Raw genomic sequence first — 19390 nt, 5'->3', positions numbered from 1 at the left:
CTTTTAAGAATGAATGAATAACTAGAATATTTCACTGCTGGAAGTGCTTTCTAATTCTAAACTATTTGTAAATGATTAAGTGATTGGGTACACAATTAAAAGTACTTATATTAATTATTGGATGTTTGATAGTCACTAAAAAATGTTTCATATATTCTTTTGTTCTTGTTTTTCATTGACACAGTTTCTTTTAATCTAGACCTATTGGATAAATACAAAGTATGCTCATTTACCCCTGTCATCCTTAACCCCTCACATAGTAGTAGGCACAATTCTTTACTAAACTGGCTTGATACTGTAATATTGATTTTATTGCAAGTATGCAAAGGAACAGATACCTTAAGTGACATTTAAGTGTTATTAGTAAGCTTGTATCTATTGAATCTGCCTAAGCAACATTTCTAAAGGGAAGACGAAAAAAGAGAGATCTCATCTGGCAATGTTCCAAAAAAGGCAGGCAAAACAAAGTGAAAGAGGAAGAGGAAACATGTTGCACAATTCTGAATGAGGAAATGTACAGAGCAGAAATGGTGAGAGTGGGCGTCAGCCAAACACAAAGGAATCTCTCTCACAACCTTCTGTCTTCAGATCATAACCAAATGACTCTTAGAGACAAAAATGGAAGGTTCAAGTGAAGACTTCTTTCTTGGAAAAAGGGACTTTCAATACAAATTCTGAAGAGTTGAAGTTCCAGGCACAAGGCATCAAGAAGTGGGGAGAGGAGCCATTTAAGCAGGTGATGTCATTCTTTAACGTTTACTATCTCAGTTCAGACAGTCCTTGAGGGGTGGGAGACTGAGACCAAAGTTATCAAGTATCTTTAGATCTTTCAGTCTGAAAAGCAGAGTGGATAGAAACTATCACCTGACAGAGTTATGGAACAGAGAGCCTGTGGTGGTCAGCCCAGGGTCAGAAGTAAAGAAAACCCGAGGATATGTTTTCAAATCAGAGACAGTCAGCCAGCTGATGACTGTTCTGAGGAAGGATGCTCATATCAGAGAGAGAGAGAGGGAGAGAGAGAGAGAAAGAGAGAGAGAGAGAGAGAGAGAGAGAGAGAGAGAGAGTGCGAGCGAGCGCACTCACAACTGAGCAGTGGTGTGAAACTGCACACCCATGGCTACCAGAATCCCCTTTATCTTCAGGGTTGGCTTTGACTGTCTGATTTCAGGGCCAACAGTAGTCCACAAATGCTTAATGAAACATATTAGAAATAAGCAATTCACACGATTTAAGCAACTTTAAATGCAGCATATTGTTATAAATACTCTGTTAGCACTATTAAATATTATTGTGTTGAGTTTACAACTTAAAGAGACACTGGCCCCCTACATTTAGGAAATAGCATAAGGTGTAGGATTTTGCACAAGCCTTGATTTCAGTTATTTGATAGTGGTCTTGGAATTTTTTTTCCTGTGGATACGGGAGCAATGGCTGTAGTCTGTAAGTATGTTGGGATGATTAAAAAGAAGAAATAAAGAATGAATGGGAAAGAAAGCAGGAAATAATGATGAGAAAGTTGAGGCATTTATTATTCTTTATAACCAGGCTTATACTCTTCCCTCATATAGACATATCTTTTTCTTCATATATTTCTATTTATTTATTTATTTATTTATTTATTTATTTATTTATTTATTTTGAAATCAAGAGCCCCTATGATATTCTGGGTACCTCTTCATCTGAACCAGAAAGGTACATTGTGTTTACTTAACTCATAGCAATAGCCCATGTCTTACAGCAATAGCCTTAGTCTCCAGAGAAGTCCTAAAATAATCAACAAATATCATTTCTCTTTCACACTTTCTTGAGCAATTATAAAAAAAAGAACTTAAGGAAATTTAATTTTAGCCCAGAGGCTATCTTTAAACACTATAAATGTAGGCTAGGAGAATATAAATTTATATTGCTAGTTTCAAAAATATATTTTTATTGAGGGTAACTTAGTTGGAAATACATTATCTTTTAAACATTTTAACTCATGCCTTTTAAAACTGATTTGGTTGTGTTTTATATATAATGTATGTTACATATGTGTTAAAGAGTTTCCTAAATTTTCTTCAGTTCAATTTTCTTATATAAAACAATGATAATAATGTAACACAATTCTAATTAATATTATTAAATAAAAACCCAGAGGCAGGTAAAATCTGAGAGATCAGTGAAGAAGAGGAGGCAACCACTAGTTCTTATTTCTACAAAATCCTCAGACCGAATGGGATATCATGTCACTACAAGTCCTCAAACTGAAGTCTAACCTTAGACTGAATCCTGAGTTCCTGTCTTCTTCTACCTTCTATTCCTCTCTTTGTCCAGTCATATCACTTCCTGTCTCCACCTCCCTACTGCTGAGATTAAAGGTGTGAGCCACCACTGTTTGGCTCTGTTTCTCTTTTAGACTAATTTAGTCTCATTGTAGCCCAGGGTGGCCTTGAACTCACGGAGAGCCATACCATCTGCCTCTGTTTCCCAAGTGCTGGGTTTTAAGGTGTGTGCCACCACTGCCTGGCCTCCATGGCTAATTTCTGAGGCTAGCTCCATACTCTATTCTTCAAGTAAGCTTTGTTAAAACACAAACAAAATATTACCACATAATATTATCAGCTATATAGATTTGCTATAAAATTACATAGAGACAAAATGTTTTAAAACAGTTTTTGGTACAATATAGTGGTCTAATTCAACCCATTTAAAACAAAACCCTGATTTATCAGTATTCATTTTTTATCTATCTAAAAATACTTTAGGGTTATTTTTAAAACTTATGTTAATTTGAAAGTTATAAAACAAAGAAAGCAAAATTTCTAAAACATTTGAAATGATTCATTTTCTGTGAGTTTATGTCTCCTAGTAATGTCAGAAACTACATCCATAAAATCTCATTAACACAAGTGCCTAAGCATAAGATGACCAAAGACAACAAAAAAGATACGCTCATGTCAACAGGGAAATCTCATCCCTATACGAAAAGTACAAACAACTAAGGAATTCAGGAAGATAGAGCAACAGTCTTTAGGGAAGAGCACATCGATTAGTTATCCTATACCGAATGGTCAGCCCTAAAAACACATACACATGTAACATTATACAGACTGAGCAGGATATACTTAGAAATATATATGTATACACACATATTTATATTATAGATATTATTACAAATTATATTATACTATAAAATATATACATTATAAAATTATTATAAATATATATATATATATGTGTGTGTGTGTATGTAACAATTAATGAGAATATGCCATGAATTAGAAAGAGAGCAAGGAGGGGTCTGTAGAAGGGCTCGCGGGGAGAAAAATAAAAGGGGAGTATAAACAATAAAAGTCACAGTCTGAAAATAAAAAATAACATGAAAAACAATAATAAAACGTGAGGACACAGTTCAGTTGGTAGAGTGCTGCATTAGCAAACAGAAGCCCTGTGCTCAGTCCTTAACACTCTATGAAATTTGACCTAAGAGCTGGAGAGATGGATCAACAGTTAAGAGATCTAATTGCGTATGTTGAACCAGCCCTGCAGCTCTGGGATGAAGCCTACTTGATCATAATGGATAATTTTTCTAATGTGTTCCTGGATTCGGTTTGCCAGGATTTTATTGAGAATTTTCGCGTCGATGTTCATGAGTGAGATTGGCCTGTAATTCTCTTTCTTGGTTGTGTCTTTGTGTGGTTTTGGTATTAAGGTAACTGTAGCTTCATAAAAGGAGTTTGGCAATGACTCTTCTGTTTCTATATTATGGAATACATTAAGGAGTATAGGAATTAGCTCTTCCTGGAAGTTCTGGTAGAATTCTGCATTGAAACCATCTGGTCCTGGACTTTTTTTGGAGCACCGGCCTGAGTCCCCCAAGATCCAAATGAGGAGCATAAGGACGAAGAAAATGACGAAGGACTGCGAGGGATACTATCACCCACTGATACAAGGGGTCGGATCTAATGAGAGTTTACCAAGGGCAGTTGGACTGCGACTGAACGAGCACGTGATCCAACCAGATTCTCTGAATGTGGCCGGATTCTCTGAATGTGGCTGGCCCGGAGTCTTTCTGAGAAGCCATGGACAATGACACTGGGACTAGTTTCCTCTGCATATACTGGATTTTTGGGATCCAGTCGGTTTGGATACTCACCTTCCTGGACCTGGAGGGAGGGGGGACGAACTTGAACTTCCCACAGGGCTGGAAACCCTGACTGCCCTTAGGGGCAAAGAGGGAGGAGGAGAGGGAGGGGGGGGAGTGGGAGGGTGTTGGGAAGAGGGGCGTAAATGGAAACTTTTATAATTTAATAAAATTACTTTCAAAAAAAAAGAAAAAAAAGAGATCTAATTGCTCTTGTAAAGGACCAGGATCAGTTCCCAGTCCCCAACGAATGCTCACAGTCATCTGTAACTCCTGTTCATGGGAATCTAGTGCCCTCCTTGGGCTCTGCACACATACGGTACATATACACACATTTGGGTAAAGCATTTGTACACATAAAATTAAAATCCAATGAATGAACATACCAAAACCCTTGACCTGGTGACACATTTCGAGAATCCTGGTCTTCAGGAGGTAGAGGTAGGAGGATCAGAACTTCAAAGTCATTCTCAGACACATAGTAAATTGGAAGCTAGCCTGCACTGTATGAGTCCATATCTCAATCACCATCATCATCATCGTCATCACTATCATAATTATTACTATCATCAGCATCATCAGCATCAGCAACAACAGCAACAGCCTCAATATCTTACAAACAAGAGTCATTTTTCTCTTACAGGTTGAAGGTATAGTCTATATTTGGGTGACTTATTTTGTTTTGCTTTTTATAAAATTTCAACAAAATTCAAAGTTGAAAGCCTTATTTTCTTTTTCATGCCCCATGTGTGCTTGCTGTTCATTTGTGAAGGGTGAAGATTCAAGATTCTTGATCTACTTCAAATGGTGGCTAAAGTAAACACTCTTAAGTCAAGGAAATTGGGAAATGGTTTCTTCCAGAGCACATTTGCAAAGGTGGAAAGAACTCTCTGCAATGATCCATTGGGCAGAGAGACAGTAGCATCCAATGACACCAGTCCAGGATACTAAGTTGCAAAAGTAAGACACTGTAGTCTGCTTATCAGTCTTTCAGGATATGATTCCAATCATATGTAAGGAAAGGGCACTACTCATCAGGCTTTGGGGAAAATCTCTCTGCAGATTTGAATGCTGCAGTGTCGAGAGAGTAGCTCTAATATGCAATGCCAAGGAACCAATGATGCAATACTCATGTATTATGCTAAGGAGCTTATAAATGGAGAGACATATTACAGTCAATTTGCATATGTATGCAATTAATGCATCACTATATGCTTGTGTATTTGCATGTATGTCTGCAAGCTATAAATTTTATGTGTGCATGCATAATAAAATGTTTTCTATATGATCAATGTAAACACTGTTGATACTAGTAATGCAATTAACATAAACACAAGGGATGACTGAAGTGCTTTCTAGCAGCTGACTTTCTTAGAGATGAATCTCACCTTATTCCAAATGCAATAAATGCAATGTAGACAGTGTTATATCGCTCCACCAACCAAACCCCTATTAAAATTTCAGCTTCCCATAAGGTATTTAAAACACATGTAACTTGCATTAAAAAGGCAACCAATTGGTTAAAGAATCTTCCTCCAAGAAGATGCGACAGTTAGAAGGCCATCTGGGGTAGGTAGTAAACGTGTCTGGGAGCCTACATGTGATGCGTGATGCTTTTTAAGGGAACACGTTCGTGGGTGGTTCTTTTTTATCCTACCATTGCTTTGTGCTGGAATCCTCCCCCACATTGTTTCATTTAGTTGCACTTTAAGAAACCCAAAGTTATGAAAAGATATATATTTCTCTTTGTCCTTTGCTGAAGCAGAGCCTCTTCTTATTTTTGGACACTGTCATAAGGGAATGTTGTAGAAACACTAAGTTTTATTTGCAGAGAGGGGCATCATGTTCCTCCTAACTTTAGAAAAATATGAAGAAAATTAAATCCTACAAAACCAGAATTTCACGGTCCCTTGGAAGGGTATACTGCTGTTTCTAAGGTGATGTGGTTCTGGGTCTGTGGGTGATAACCTTTTGTAGTATCACCCAGGAGGTTTTAGCTATTCTTGGTAAATTCTCATCATCATCATCAGAGCCAGGCATAACTCTTTACAGCCCAGACTTACAACATCCTAGGAAAAAAATCCCAACGCATTCCTACTATCAAGCATTTTTCTCTTGAAAGCCATAAATTGGTGAAAAGGTGGTAGGATTATTACAAGGACTAAGCCTTTCTTCTTGTCAGAACATTGATAATGCATATAAAAGTGTTTGTCTCTTTCCAAACCTATGGTGGGCCCCATACATCACACATATCTTGAGGTCATACTTCCACAACAAACACATGTACATTTTATTACTATATTTGTCAGAAGAAAACATCAAAATTATGTATGTTTCTAGAGGTAACTACCTTTCAGAGGGAGCATTAGTTTTGAATAAAAGATGAATCACCACAGTTGGATTAGATTTAGGTATCTCATAGTATTTCAATGTTTATATTGAGTGCATCGGTCACACAAGAACAGATCTGTACATATGTACAATTTTAGAAGAACCTATATCAATGACCAAAATTTCCATTCCATTTATTTGCTTCTTTCCCTTCTACATTGCTTTCATATTCAGTTACATTTCCTGGTTCTGTTGCATACCGGGATTGCTAAAATGAGGCAAGAAAGGCAAGTTCTAGCCTTACAGGAAACATATTCAAAAGTTCCTGCAAGAAAAAAAAACCCATAAAGCTATTGTGAAATTTCTAATCCAGTTGTGCAATCTGAAAGTTTTCAGCTGGATAGATACAATACTCTTGAGACAGGTGAATTGTCAGGATTTTGAGTTCAGCCTGGGCTATAGAATGAAAACAATAAAACCTTTTCAGTTTAAACTTGCCTATGTGCCCCACAGGAATCTACAGTTGGAAGAATCTATATGTTGTTTCGTCTCCTGAAGAGATGTTCAGACCTGAGTACCAAGGGGACTGGCCACATCTCAGAGGTTTCTGTGGCCCATTTTGTTCTTTCGTGTCCCTTAGGAGAGTACTCATGCTCTGGACTCAATGATTTCGATGCTGTGACTTATTTCTGACATGTAAAATGATCAAATGCATACCATAGAATCTACTCTTTCCTTTAGAACATATACTTGTATTAAAAATTCAGATAATAAACAACTACAAAACGAATCACATTGACAGTGTTCAAAGGACCAACAGAGCCTCCTTGGACTCTGAGCCTAAATATTTACTGAAATAAAAAGAGACTCAACACATTATTTTTTTGTACTTAATTAGGCTGGCATTACAGGAAGAGAAAGGGCTATTATCTGGGATTAAAGCACTTCCATTTTAAAGCAGAATAATCAATCACTTTTTCCATCTTCTTACCCCGCACAAAACAGCACATCAGCAGTTCTCTTAATTGTAGCAATCTGTCCCTTTCCTCCTGTCTTCGGAAGATTGTGTTCTGCTCAGGAATGTTATCTTTGCAGTCTAACCGCTATAGCATTTTTGTGGAAGGTACAGTTGGGATTTTCCTTTTCTTGTTCTTTGGAAATTGCTCTTTAATGGCAAATATCTGGATAAGTTCTATGTTCCCCCAAAGGACATATTAGTTTTATATACATATATGGCTTTTTGTAAAACGTCAAATATAGCCAAAAGGACTGGGTATTTGTCTGATAGTTTCATAAACAACAAAATTTGCAATTTCAAAGCATGATTATAAAGATAGGCTGTATTAGCTAGGTTTTTTTTTAACAGTTTGAACACAGCTAAGAGTCATTTGGGATGATGGAGGGAACTTTGAATAAAGTATTGCTAACTGGTAAAGTCTATGGAGAATCTTCTTGATTAATGATGATTAGCGATAGTCTTTGATAGTATAGGAAAGCAGACTGACTAACCATAGGTAGCAATCCATTAAACAGCACTCTTCCATGACCGCTGTTCCACTTCTTAACACCAAGTTCTTGCTTTGGGTTCCTGTCCTGATTTCCCTCAGTGATCTAGGAGTTGTAAGATATAATATACCTTTAATTTTTCTAAGATGCTTTTAGTTATGGTGTTTATCATAGGAATAGAAAACAAACTAGAACACAGAGGGTCATAATTTTACACTTCATTTTACCATTCACTGCTAGATAGCATGGATACTATCAGTTTTTGTCATAGTCTTGGCCTTTAAACCCATGCATGCCTTTCAAGGGGAGTCACAGGGCAAAACTGTAAGGTCAAGGCCTGCCTGTTGTGGTTCTCTTCTATCATTACTTCTTGAAAACAAGAATATTGGGAGTCTGATTTTATTGAACTGGGGCTTTAATTTGATACATATATGCATTCACATCTTCCAGCTCTCCATATAAGCAGAAGCAGGGCACAGTCAATTAGTGCCAAAATTAAAATAGTAAATATTTTATCAGACTTATGACTGTATATATATATATATATACATATATACACATACACACACACACACACACACACACACACACACACACACATATATATATATATATATATATATATATATATATATGTTTTATAACATTAGCCTGAAAAGTCAGCAAACTATTCATATTGCTAAGTGCTTGCTGACAAAGTTATAAATAATTTGATGCTCAACCTGAAATTCAAATGACTGTGCAGGATTTTATAAGGTTTAATAGTCTAATGCAGTCAGAAGGAAACAAGTGCTTAGTAAAATGAAACTAGTTTTTGCTCTCATTTTACACATAGATTAATAGAGATCTCAACCTCATCACAGAAGTTTCTTTCTACAGGAGATGGTGATTAACACAGAGATCCAAGGTACAGAGAATAAGCCACTGCAGAATAGTTAGCCCTAAACAAAACATCTACATTACACCCACTCCTCCCAAGACAGAGGATCATTTTAGAAGAGGGGGCAGAAATCCTTCCAGAACCAAAGAAGTGAATGTGTCCCAGGAATCAGTGTCTTCTGGATACAGTAGGGAAGTTGTGCACATGAATTCATAGCAGCTGTAACAGCATGCTCAATACCTGTACAAAGTCATGCCAGACAAAATCCTACTAATAAATGGTGTGGGAGAATTGTTTGTATTCTGTCAATCATATTTTAATAAAACGCTGATTGGCCAAGCAGGCAGTATAGGCGGGAAAGCCAGACAGGAAATAGGGGTGGAGCAAAGAGACTGGGAGTATTCTGGGACACAGGAAGCTCCCTCCGTCTCTCCTGCGCAGACCACCAAAGAGGCAACATGTAAGCTGACAGCTGAAAAAGGTACCAAGCCACGTGGCTAACATAGATCAGAATAATGAGTTAATATAAGCTATAAGAGTTAACAAGTAGCCTGAGATAATGGGCCAATCAGCTTTATAACTTATAGAGATCTCTGTGTGGTTGATTTTCTCTTTGGGGCATGCCGGCTGTGGGGTACCGGGCGGGACAGATACCCCAACAAGCCGGCCCTCATGTTACAAATAAAAGTAGAGGTGGGCACAAAGTGTCACCCCTATCTACCTGAGGGGCTTTTGACACTTGATACCTGTTGGGAGCAAGCCATTTTCCTTTAAAGTATGACTCCTGGTAGGTCAACTGCCTACCAATGGAGGTCACACATCTGAGTGTGGCCCTGTGGCATCAGCTGTATGTGATGGGTTTAAAACATGAATCAAAAGAAAAGTGAAGACGCAAAGTTGGGTGGGTAGGGGTGCAGGGAGTGTATCGAGAAGGACTTGGGTGATGGATGGGTGAATATGATCAAAATGCATTATAGAAAATTTCCAATGAGCTAAGAAAAGCTGGGGGAGAAAAAGAAAACTCAGAATACTAAGTTATTTGTCCAAGGTGTGGGTGAATACACATGCAAAAGATGGGGCATACAAGGAGAGATGAGCATGGTAGAAGAAAAGCCAAAGAGCACTGTAAATAAACACTATAGATAAACACTGTAAATAGATCCTCTCTGGAAAGAGCTGAATCTCTGAGAAACCCAGGACTAGAGAGGATGCAATCATCTATAGTCTACAAAGGTTAACAGTACCTGTCTCTCTGTCTCCCTCTGTGTGCGTCTTTCATATGATTATTAATAATATTAGTATTTTTATTTTATGCCTATCGGTTTTTTGTCTGGATGTATGGTTGTGCACCACATGCATGCCTGGTGATGACTGAGGTCATAAATGGACATCTGATGCCCTAAAACTGGGGTTCACGGATGATTGTGAAACACTATGTGGATACTGGGAACTGAACCAGAGTCTTCTGCAACAGCAGTAAGGGCTCTTAACTGTAGATTCATCTCTCTAGCCCCTATTAATAGTACTTTCAAACAAAATTAATTATGCTTGCAAAATGTAATTTCAAAGTTGCTTTAAGATTTATGTGAGGAGTTTTTCTATGTGCCTAAGTGTGTCTGTGTGAGTGTATGATTGTGCATGTGTGTGTGTGTGTGTGTGTGTGTGTGTGTATTGGGTGTGGGTGTCTTGGGTGTAGGTGTGTGGGTGTGTGGGTGTGGAGGGGGTTGTAAAGATCAGGATGTTTTCGTCTACCACTCTTGACTTTATTTTGTGAAACAGAGAATCTCACTGAACCTGGAACCACTATTTATCAAGAATAGCCCCTAAAAATACTATTTTAAAACTTGATTTAATGTCCTTTAAGCATGTTGCCTTAAGGACCTTGTATATGATTAACCATTTTTTCACACACAAAAAAAACCTTGTTACTGGGGAAAGGCTTCGATGGTTCGTGGCAACTCCCAATTTTCTATGAAAGCATCTGTCCACACTTAATTCTCCCCTCAACACCCAGTCACGTGCCCCCAGCTTTACCCGTCAGTGTCTGAAAAAACTGCTTGATTCCTTCCTTCACTTCTATCATTCCACAGTTCTCTCCATTTTCTTAGCGCACGTTCTCATGTCTCAACTAAGCAGAACCCTTCATTTCGCTGCCCTTACCTATCCTTTGGTGGCTGGAATAACTTTTCTACAGATACCCAATTTATTTGTTCAAAAGCACAGGAGCTTTTTGTTGTGCTCCTACTAAGACAACCTTTACGGCTGTTCAATATTCCACAATAAACCCGTTAATACGAATCCATTTCCATTCTCCTCAGATGGATTCACGCTTTCTGCACACTTCCAGGGCAGTGGTCCTTTCTCCTGACCCTGCATTCAAGCGTCCTCTCTGTTCTACTTTGAATGTTTCTCTTTGACACATTTACCTGCCTGATTTGTTTCTTACCTTCCTGAGGATCGTAAAGGAACTTCTCAAGGACAGCCTATGGAACTTTCGTAACCCTTTTGGCAACACTATTTGAAAACAAGTGAAAGAAGCCTAGTCTTTAGGAAAAGGGTATTGCTGAAGCAGGTAAGGCAGGGCACTTTCTAATGGAATACATACACAGCACTCCAAGTTCCATCTTAAGTATTTTACTAATATTCACTCATTTAAACTTTGCAGCAGTTTGTGGGCTAGGTAGGATGCTCCCTCTGCTTAAAAGAGAGGGAGATTCGTATGTAGAGAGCTACAGCAACTTAATCAAGGTCATACATAGGCAAGGATTCAAAACTGGACCATGTAACTCCCAGCGTTATTCTCTTGATGACTTCAAAACTGTGTAGTTCTTCTTGAATGAGGGTCTAGGATGTATATGGATCCAGGGAGCTTCTGACTGGTGAGGTTATTGAAGATTGGTTGCCGAGGTATTAGGCGTATTAGTCATTAAATATGTGGAAGTTGAGTACAGTAGTCAGGAGTTTCCGTTGACCTGCAGAGTTTGCAAGAGTCACAGAGGTTTATGATCTCTTCACTCACATGATACAAAACCCAGAACACCCTGTTCCCGCTGAGCTTAGTTGCTCCCCATGTGGAGGAGATAGCCAGTCCTCGTTAAGCTTTATGAAGCTGCATGTTAAATGGGAGCCAGGTTGCTTGGAGACCAGGTATCCTTATATCTTCCCGTTGCCCAGGACATTTCCTGGGGCAGAGCTCAGAAGTTGAAAGTCCACAGCTTGAGGGTGACTTTCTCTCTTTCTGTGAAAATTGATTGAGAAGTCGTCAAGCAGGTTCTAAATATACATATATAGGCTGTACATAAATCATGACTCTTTTAGCTTTGTTTCTGTTCTGAGATGTGTTACTTCACAATGTGAGTGTGTGGATTGGTAGTTAAGAAACTAAGTCTGGGGGTCAGAATCAGAATTTGATGCAAGCTGAGTTCAATGTACTAAATAATTATTATTTTACAAATCTAAGCTAATCATTCTATTCATGTTCCAACTCTGTTCTTTTTACCTGATTATAAAATTATTATATGTCTTTCTTTTTTTAAAAAAAAAGACGTTATTCAAGAATCACAGGGAAGCAGTATGGGAGGATACATGGAAACTATTTTCTAACAAAACTATACCTACTATCAGGGGATTCTTTTCTGTCATTGTTAATTTGTATCCAAGCAAGTATTTATCACACATCTGTGAATAAAAACTTTAACAATTATATTATTTCACAAATTTGGTTTTGGTATTGCTATTTATCTGAGAACTAATTATTGATGAAAAATTCAATCCACTTAAAGAGTACTAAGTCATATACTTTCTATTAGATATGTAAATCTCATAATTTAACATATAATTTTATATTTCTGAAGGGTTGTATAATTTAGTAAATAAAACAACCAATCTTTGGCATGAAAAACGTTTCACCCTTAAGTAAGAGAAATTGCCATCTCTTTAAATAAAGGGCTTCATGTACTATTCTTGTTATGTTGGTGAGTAGTGTATGGACATTATAAATTATGCAGAGATTGCTCTGTCTTTTTATTTTAAACACATGCAGGAGTCAGCCAATTAAGCTGCATGTTGCCAAGACTCATTTACGATTCCTACCTATAGATTCAATTCTTTCTTCCTTTTCATCCAAGGAACTTTTTATCCTCTATCACCAAAATAAATCAAAGCAAGAAAATCTCTCTGAACAAACACCTAAAAATCTTTTATATAATTTCCCATTAAATTTTTATAGCCAAGAAACTCAATAATTCAAACTTGAAAAAATAGACACAAAGAGAAGAGCTGGAAAAATGAGAAAAATGATGATGGTTAAGGATAGTTGCTTTGTTCTTGGAACTTCTACAAGCCTTCACTATTACATTTGTAAATATGTTACACATACAAGAGAAATTTTTCATAAAGGATAACTGTCTCTTAATAGAAACAGAAACACTCAAACAGTATCAGGAATGGATGAACACAATAGTAAAGGTTTTCCTGATGCAGGTTTGAAGAACACAGCATCACAAAGGAGAGTTCCTTTTTTTGTTGAGTCTCTTTCCATAATTAAGTTTAGAAAGTGTCTCAGTGCATAATGTGACCAGTTATTTCAGAGATGTGCAGATTACCGAATTTAGCTATATGAAAGATTTGCATTATTATTTATTTACTTAGTTTTAGTGAATGAAAGGCTAAAGTCATGGAAAGATATCTCAAGAAAGTAATGTGTATTTATTTATTTGTTTTTGTGTTGTAGGGAATGAAACTGAGGGCCTAATGTAAGCTGGACAAGCAGTGAACTATAACACCTAAACACAGGAGTTAAGTTTCACCTATTTGTCTTCATTTTAGGACTCATTTTATGTGTATGAGTAATTGTTGGCACCTATGTATGTGCACCAAGTGCATGCCTGCTGTCCAGAAACAAGAAATGTGTATCAGAGTCTCTGGAACTGAAGTTAACGATGATTTTGAGTTGCCATGTGAGTGCTGGGGATAAAACCCTGGTCTTCTGCATAGGTAGCAAGTGCTCTTAAATTAATTTCTAACACGTTTGAGTTCAAAGAAATAAATCAATAAATTTTCCTTCATTGGATGGTATTGATGATGACTAAAACTATGACACAGTGTAGAGTGAAGCTTCTGTCCTCCCCAGGCCTAAAGAAACACCCAGAGGCTTATTTTAATCATAAATGGTTTGGCCTATTGCTCAGGCTTATTAGTAACTAGCTCTTATGACTTAAATTTACTCACAATTCTTATCTATGTTTAGCCACGTGGCTTGGTACCTTTCCTCAGTAAGGCATTCTCATCTTCCTTCCTTGTGACTATGTCTCTGCCCTTCCTCTTCCCAGAATTCTTAGTCTGCTTGCTCCACGTATACTTTCTGCCTGAAAGTGTACAAAAGCATTATCCACAACATTCAGCTATTATCGTTATGTGTATATATGTGTGTGTATATATATGTATATGTAGATATGTATAATTATGTACATGAACACACATATAAATGCCCAAACATATGCATATAATCTGCTGAGTCCATTTGATGTTGCTTTTGTATATGTTTTCAGGTCTAAAATCTTGTTATTGGATAGTCAAGTAGGCAGGTGGCATATCCCTGGGGAACATTATTTTTCCCACTCCAATTGTGATATTAAACATCTTTTGATCATTGTCAAGTACATTATACACATTATCACATTTCATCCTTACAACAACTTCATTAACATGAAACTTTCAGTTTTCTTACTTTACATATAGGGAGATGGTGACATTAAAACTATTCAAGTATTAGAGTTCTTTAGGTTGAATGTAAGGCTTTGCTTCCTAAAAAGATACAGCAGAGCATTACAGGGTGCACAGCAGTGCATAGACTGAGTTTGTAAAGACTTTGCTAATTAATGACTGTCAATCTTCTCTTACTGAGTTACCCATTTCATTGTTTGAGTATATGTGCTGCAAACTCTGAGGCTGACGGTGAAATCCTTTGTGATAATACAAATGTGATAGCAGGCATGTGGTGGTTATTGGTCACTGGCTTTGGATTTGGGCTTTCTGATCAAACACAAAGGTCACAATTTCTACACTTTGCTTTAGACAAAAGACTGAAAGGCGATTTAGGCCACAATCTTTAAGATGACAATGTCATTTGTTTTCTTTAAATGTTTACATAACTTCTATCAACAGCTCCCGACCCGACCATTGTTGCACACAGTGACAAATCCCAACTCATATTATAGAAGCCTAGCTTTGAGTCCATCTACAATGTAAGTCAATATGGAAATCTTTTAAAAAACTAAAAACAAACTAATGCATAACCTATTTATACCACTCCTGCATATGTAACCAAAGGGCACTAAGTCACCATAACACACTTTAAAATCTGTCTTTATTTTAGAACTTGTCACAAACGTGTGATGGAATTGATCTCAGTGCCTATCAATAGATGAATTTGTATAGAAAGTGATATATAAACATACGTTAACATCAGATATATGTATGTGTATATGTATATCACATATATTATATAGACATAAATTAATATCAGATATATGTATGTGGGTATGATATATATATATATATATATACATATATATATGTTTATTGTACAATTGTATTTTATTCAGCCATAAAGTACAAGTACACCATTTTCAGTGGATGCAACTGTAGATCGCTGTGTAAAACAAATTATCTCAGACACAAGATGAAAAATAATCTTTTGTCACAGTTTTGGATCCTATGTATGCACATGCAGTATGTATGCATGTGTATATAAAAAATGAATGTAGAAATAAAGGTTTAAGCTTTTCTGGAAGAAGTAAAAAACTACTGTTAAGGGGTGGGAAAGAAGGTTGTGGGATGAAGGTGGCCAAAATGCATGATGCAAATGTATGAAAATTACTTTATAAAATTATTCACTAGTTACCATAATTTTATGAATCAATAAGTTAAGACAAAACTAAAAGAGTGTGAGAAAATTTATCATGGTTGCAGATTCAATACAGAAAGCTATAGTTTGGCTTCAGAATTATTCAATCTTTCAGAATTTCATACATGCATACCATGTAGTTTTATCACATTGGAGAGAACTGCTGTGAAACAATGTCTCCTGGGCCCTTGAGAGTCACTGGCCCTGTGAACTCACCAGATGCCATTTCTGAGGTTCAGTTGGCAAAGTAACACCAAAAGGCTCTTCCCTAATAGTTACACTGCTTCATTCTATTCCTATGAAATAGCGAATATAAACCAAGGGCTGACATTTTCATGAATGATCTTATCTTTGCCTCCAATTGACCCAAGATCCTGACAACTGCAGCATTTAATTGTTGCAGCAATACCCATAGAGAGGACTTGATTATGTCAAAGTTTCTTAAGCTGTGTGGTTCCTCATAAAGTATGATCTATTTCTCCGTAGAGGGCTTTATTTATATTGTCTATAGTTTCTTGTCTATGTTCCAACTTTTGTATTTGTGTGGATGTGTATAGTTTAGTTTATTTGTTATTTATATTCCTTTCATTTTTGTATGTGTGTAAAATGCTCTTGCATGAGTGCTCATGTGTGTACAAGTGCATGTGCAAATTCATAGGGATGCCAGAGGATAATATCAACATCCTTTTTCAAGAACCATCCATTTTCTTTTTGAGACAGTGTTTTTTATTGGCCATGTGAATAGCCTGGGCTGGCTGGCCACTGGACTCCAGAGATTCAGATGTCTTTGTTTTGTAGGTAGTTGCTTGTTCATTTCCCTGCTGCCCAGATTCCCGAAATAACCACACAGAAACCATATTATTTAAATCACTGCTTGGTGAATTACTTAAACACATTTCCAGCTAATTTATATATCCTGAACTAACCCATCTCCATTAATCTGTGCATTGCCACATGGCTGTAGCTTACCAACAAAATTTCACCATGTCTGTCTCTGGCAGGGGCTCCATGGCTTCTCCTTAATCCCATCTTCTTTCTCCAAGCATTCAGTTTTGTTTTCCCTGCCTAGCTATACTCTACCTTATCACAGACCTGAAACAGCTTATTTATTAACCAATGGTATTCATAGCATACAGTGGAGAATCCCACATCACCTTCCTTTCTCTTTTTAATGATAAAGTAAGGCCTTAACTTTAACACAGCCAAATTACATATAACAAAACAGGTATCAAGAAAGAATTACAGTTACAATATTTATATATACTTTATTTTTATTATAACTAAGGAAAACTATAACTATAATTATATATGCTTCAACTCCAGAGGAATATAATATTACCTAAGTAAACAGGAAGTACATTGTAAGTGATTTCCAAAACTCTAAAATTGACAGAGATATTTCACTGCCTGGACCCAAAGTTCTTCTGTACCATTGGGATATTCATCTTCAGCCTACAAGCCTATAGTATCCATATTTTTCCATGAAGCAGGAAATTTCAAGGACAGTTCCACCTATATTGGCAGTTTTTCAGTCACTTTTTTCTGTGTCCTGCAGAATGTCTAGCAGACTCTTTCATGAAGCAGGAACCTCAAAGGACCATCTGACATTTAGGCAAGTTCAGCAGTCATTTCTCTGTGGGTTCTGCGTGTTCAGTTCATACAGCATAACATCAAGCAGTTCAGGCAAGAGCAGCTTCTTTCCAAAATGGCTAACCAACTCTATAAGGAGTCTTTTCGATGCCCATCATTCTCTTGAATTAATTGGTGCTGCCAGGAGCAGATGTGTCTCATTGTCATGAAAAGTCCTAAGCTCTTAAACATTTTAAATGCTATATTCTGAAGGTCTTTGAAAGATTTGAAGAATTCCCATCTAACTGAAATAGATCTCTACATATTTAGAAAGTCTAACTAACACGACAAAAAAGCTTGACTATTATAGATGATTATCTATTAACCTATATTTCTTCATTATACATTACATTTTAGATAAGCTGCACAAATACAATACCTTAATCAAGAGCAGATATATATATATCCAAATACACACACACACACACACACACACACACATATATATATATACATATACACATATAACAAAATTGACCTTAAATTTGTATCAATAGACCAAGATCCTTACCAATGCAAAGTATTCATCTTTATATCATCTCTCCTTCTTCAGAATGGAGATTTCCAGCTTATTATCACATCAAGCATTTTAAAACACGGTTTTGGAGATCAAAACTCAGATCCTCACATTTGCAAGGTAAGCTTTTCACTCACTAAGTCACATCTCTGGTCCCTCTATGTGTAAATTAAATGATATATTTCCCATTCCTTTTACTGTTACACAAAGTTTTTAAGGGTAGAATTTACTGTTTGGATGTATAGGTTCTTACACTTGTTATGTCATAGCTCTATATAAGTAAGCTCTCAGAACTTGCAGAATACATAAAAATTAGAATTATTACTGATTTTTGTTAACAACTTAGATTTCATTATTAGAGCCAACTGTTATTTCAAATTTTTGAAAGTCTTATTCTTGCAAAGGTAGTTTAAATTTGTATTTGTCCCACAGGTCTTGTTTTTATGAATTCATTTCTAATGGTCCCACAGTAATGGTTGCTTAGAAGGAGCATGGCAAGAATCCCTATTATATAAAAATATTGCTTGTGAGCTTGGTTTGATTTGTTTATAGTCAGTGCATCTTTATTGCAGTAGGTTAATATTTTGTTGTCAATTTCTAAGGATATTTTTTTGCAATGTGACATGAGACTTCTGGAGAGTAGATAAGTCGACTGGGATGCTGTTCTGACAACATGTGACTAAGGCTCTGTACCAGTAGTGTGGGGTCATTTTCCATGCCATCCAGCAGAAACGATTTCCAGTATGACAAGCTTCATGTGATCTCAAGGTCTTTCCTCACACAGAACAGCAAAGTAACCTTGTAAAACAAAGATGCCTATAAAATAAGCACATATTTTCTTCCTATGGTGACATCATTTTCACATGCATCTTCATCACTCGGACGCCACTAACATTATTTTCATGCTTCCTCACATTATCCGTAGCTTCGCACATCTACAAAGTCAACATTTAAATTCGGATAAGGGAAAGAGTGGGCTTGTTTGTGGCTCTTTCAATGTCTGGCGAAGGAACAAAAGAGCTTTAGGCTGAGCAGATCATAGTTACTGATAATGTATCCCATTTTTCTACTGAGGTAAGGCACGTAGAATGAAGCTTCATTTAAAGATTTTACTCATAAGGGAACAGAGAATACTCAGCCCTGGCATCAGTAAATTTCAGAGTTAATAAGGAAAGGTGCTTCGCAACACACCTTGCTAAATGTCTTCTCTAGGAAAGGTCTATAGAGCTTTAAGATAGTTGTTAAGGTTAGTACATTAATGAAAACTGGTAGCTGAATTGCTAATATACGCTGTGAGTGATTATTGGTTATTTTATTACTGAGATCTCCTTATCAGGTTTGAAACTTGCTGAGTTTGAACAAATTAATGAATTGCCCATGTACCAGTGGATCATGTCACACACATGCTCATATGGACAGCGTTAACTGGATTTAGTGGATTATGAAGATGTGAAGTTGGGAGGGAGACAAATGTTATTTTGAGAGAAAACTGGGGGG

At 36.8% G+C, this 19390-nt stretch overlaps 1 long non-coding RNA gene across 2 annotated transcripts in view; it reads left to right on the top strand.

Moving 5' to 3' along the window:
• The first annotated feature begins 524 nt into the window (after positions 1–524).
• The window catches only part of LOC125408064 (uncharacterized), a 62613-nt gene continuing 43747 nt past the window's right edge, over positions 525–19390 (top strand). Inside the window, exons 1-2 of one of the 2 annotated variants that reach the window (XR_007234355.3) lie at positions 525–736; positions 17930–18013. This is a non-coding gene — a long non-coding RNA (uncharacterized LOC125408064). The remainder of the gene's footprint in view (positions 737–17929; positions 18014–19390) is intronic. The other variant, XR_015003877.2, reaches the window with a different exon arrangement.

Source organism: Myodes glareolus, chromosome 9 (assembly GCF_982192425.1).
Source record: "Myodes glareolus chromosome 9, mMyoGla1.1, whole genome shotgun sequence".
In the NCBI taxonomy this organism is placed as follows: Eukaryota; Metazoa; Chordata; class Mammalia; order Rodentia; family Cricetidae; genus Myodes; species Myodes glareolus.
The sequence above is the reverse complement of the archived record's forward strand: the minus strand, read 5'-3'. Positions and strand labels throughout refer to the sequence as shown.